Source organism: Pteropus medius, unplaced genomic scaffold (genome assembly GCF_902729225.1).
Source record: "Pteropus medius unplaced genomic scaffold, Ma_sr-lr_union100, whole genome shotgun sequence".
NCBI classification, from domain to species: Eukaryota; Metazoa; Chordata; class Mammalia; order Chiroptera; family Pteropodidae; genus Pteropus; species Pteropus medius.
This window is the reverse complement of record NW_024355205.1, coordinates 29105337-29109380: the sequence shown is the minus strand read 5'-3', so window position 1 is coordinate 29109380 and position 4044 is coordinate 29105337.

Here is a 4044-nt window from a genome sequence, read left to right as displayed (position 1 = left end):
GTTCTTCAATTCAAGGGGTAGAAGGGGGAGACTGGAATCAACTGTCATTGCCAGGGAGTGGAAAGTCAGGAGATTTTCCTTAACTGAACTCTTGTCACATGGAGGTAAACACCAAGAACTGAGGGACAGTAATTTTCCACATCCCCTTACCTCACTAGACAGTAAATTCTGTGGCGACGGTAACAATATCTGAATGAGTTGAGAGGATTAAGTGCCATCAAATCTTCAATGTTTGGCAATTAATAATACCTTAAAATAAACACTTGTTGAATGAGTCGAGGTCATTAATTCTTAGTTAAATGGAAATTTATACTTAGAAAACTTAAATTCAAATCTTGGTCTGATACTAACTAGCAGTGCTACTTTTAACAAGTTATTTGACATCTCTAGACTTCAAGCACTCAACTGTCAGATGGAGTTATAAGTCTAACTGTAAATTTAGGTCCGTTCCAATTCCATAATTCTATGATTCTTCTCTATCACTACCGCTATGGATAACCTATGGCTGATTTTGTTATCATGGAACTTATAGCTTAAGCAAATACTAAAATAGATATGTTTAATGGATAACCAGAGACAGGTGGGCTGATTCTATGTCTAAGGTTATCCTTCATTTTCTAGTCTTTTAGTATTTTATTTTTTATAAAGATAGTACCAGAGATTAGAAAACAGTACTATTAACCTAGATCCTGCCATCCGGGTATCTTTGTGCTTTACTTGCATATTAAAAGCCCAGTGCAGTCTCTTGGTAGAGCTATATGGTAACCAACATGGAATTCAATAAATGAGTATGATAATGAAGGGAGGTTGTCATAGGCGGCAGTGCCGATTAGAAGACGTAGCATAAAAAAGAGCCAGGACATCTGAACTCCCCCCAAACCTTGTAAACAACTCTCTGTGGGAATTCATGGAAGCCACATAAACTCTCAGACACTTAGGTTTCTCATTTCTAAAATAAGAGGTTAGATAGAGTACAGCTCTACATTCTCTTTCAAGTCCAATACTCAACAATTCAGGCTAATGCTCTAAAAAAATTGATGTATTTGTATACCTAAAGTTCTGCCAGCAGAAATACAAATTTTAAACCTTGAGATTTTTTTTTCCTCTGATTTTATAGACAAAAATAAAAGGACAAAAGTTCTACTGTTGTTAGGATTGGCTGGAAGTTAAATTTATAGAGAGCCCATTTTCAGGGCAATTCGGCATTAGCTGTTAAAATTTAGAATATGCAGATCCTTTGTCAGCACTTCCATGCTTGGGTGCAGTATGGAGCAGTAATCTAGGTACAATCTCTGGTACTGGACTGCCAGGGCTTGGGTTAGGCTTTCTACCCCTTGGTCTTGCGCATTGCATTTTATTTTTTTAGCCTCTCCATGATCAATTTCTTCATTTATAAAATAGGGATTTCAAAAAATCTACTCTGTTAAGTGATTGAAAGGGCTAAATGAGTTAATACACATGTTTTAAAGAACTTATAATTGTACCAAGCATAAAATAGCCACTTAGTAAATGTTAGCTATTATTGTTATTGATGAATATGTGAACAGGTTCACAAAATACATGTCTAAAGATTTTCATTCAACAGTGCCTTTAAGGCAAAGACTAATAAATCAGCTAAAGTAGTATTAGTAGTGGAATTAAGAAAGGAGATTAAGAGAAGATGGATAACTAATATGTGATGCTAACTCTGGGGTCATATCTGGTGTGAGAAAAGGATGGGAATTCCAATAAAAAAAATTAGATAGAAACTCTGAGAAACATCTGGGAATAAAAGATGATTCTTTCCTTGATAAGAAAATGTTTGGTGTCAAAAAATAAACAGATAAAAGAATTAGGGGACATTGATTGATTTCTGCCCTGTTTTAATACTAAATGTCCTGGAAGGATCATTGCCTGCCCCGTGACAAAAAAATATACAGCAACACTAGCCTAGTACCTTCACGAAATTGGGGTGGAAGGTAGATAAATCAAATTCAACAAGAGAGGGTCTTGAAAGGACCAATGATAAAATATGCCATGAACTAAAAAATATAATTTTTCAACTTCCTGCTCTATGAAAGAATAAAGCGATAAAGTAATTAATTTATAATACAGCCATACTATACAATAACAGGCCTCAGTGATGAGAATATGTGAGGTTCATGCATAATGATAAGGAATGATCTTCAAGACATATTGTTAATGGAAAAAAAAAGTGGCAGGAGAGTGTGTAGACAACACACTTTATATGCGAAGAAAAAGGAAAAGGAGAAAACTCTAATATTTATAATTTTCTAAATATTCATACGTATGTATAAAAGTGTATAGAAAAAGTTCTGGAAGGATACACAGCAAACCAGAATAGTGTTTACTTCTGGGAATGAGGGATTTGAGTAGAAGTACGTGTAGTGGGAGGTGTGAAGATATGGGGTATTAATTTATCTGTCTTTATCAGTGTGTGTGAATTTATTTCAATGCAAATGCCTTCTTGAATTATTTATACAATAAAATACATTTCTAAGGAATGATTTTAAATAAAAATCTCGGCTGCCTATGGAATTGAGCTTAAGTTGGTGTGTTTATTCTCCTTTTAGACTTCAGTTAATGAAGAAGTTGATTCATTAAGCACATTCCCTGAGCCACTGCAAGTTTCAGCTGATTGTGCAAATAGGTCATATTCTGTGCAGGGCCCCAGAGACATGAGCTTTAAATATATATATAGTGCCTCTTAAATTTTCAAATTATTATAACTTGTTAAATAAAGCCTGAAAGAGATTAGGAATCATGTTAATCAATGCTCAATGTATGTAAAGCTGTCATGCTGGTGATTTTTCTGAAGAAAAACATAATCAAAAAGTGAATTCATGTCGCATTCGACCTTCCATCTCCCCATTTTATTAAGCACCTACAGCTGGCATAGCAGGCAGTCTATGACATCTCCTGTCACAGAGTGGGTAACGCTTACACTGCCATAGTAGATCACTATCTGATATCTCAAAGTGCTGCCTATATCCTGGCTACTCTAGAGCTTCATTGTAGATATTGGCTGAGATCTCTGGGGTTAATTTCTAACAATACCTTTCCCCCTCTGCCAGTGTTCAAAATCTAAGGCAGAGACAGTATCCAAATCAGAGCCAGTAGGCACTTAAATTTATTTAAGAAGCTAAAGTATCTGGGTAAAGACTCATTAACCACCAAATTTAAAAGGCCTCGGTTACCTAATTCTAATGAGAAGGACAATTCTAGTGTCAGTAAACCATTTATTTGTGCTGTGTGTTGATTTACTGACAGGAAACTTTGCAATAAATTATTCATTTTTTTTTCTGACAAATTATAGGAAGGGAGTTGATGAGTCTTTTCCTTGCTAAATTATTTCTTTTACAGACTTTCAAGAAGTTAATAAAGTAGAATCATCTTTTTAAAACTCAATAAATAATTCTGTAAAATACCTTAAGTTAATTCACAGTTGTGTCTTAAGTATGACTGCAAAGACATAATGGGCAGATGGTGGAAGTATGTAGGCCTTATACGTAGAGAAGAAAAAATGAGGAGAGTTACTATATATAACAAATATTGCTCGGATTAAACCTGAGACTGCAACACAGAATTTATACACTATTTGCTTGTTCATTTGTTAGTTTTCTTCTGTGTTTCTAGAATTCAGAAAAATATATTTGCTTTTAGACAACTTTGCCTTGAAAACTCAAAGCCTTACATTTTTCTGTTCCTTGACCTGGTTTCTTTAGTTTTCCTTTCTCGAACAAATATTTACCGCATACATATATTATATCAGGCACAACAGGATGTGAGCTGAACAGGGCAGAAGCCTATCATAACTATCATCATATCATTTCTCTCCACATCAGAGCGAATATGGCCCTTGCGTTAGTTCAATACTATAAACATAAAAATAATATAGACAAAAGTCAAACTTTTGAGATAGGAAGACGTCCAAAATCTTAACTTTCCTTCAAAAATTTTTTTCAGACAGAGACGTGAGGCCCTTAACATACATTCTCTTTCTCTCTCACCTCTCTCTCTGAGAAAACTCTTCTTTTGTTTGAA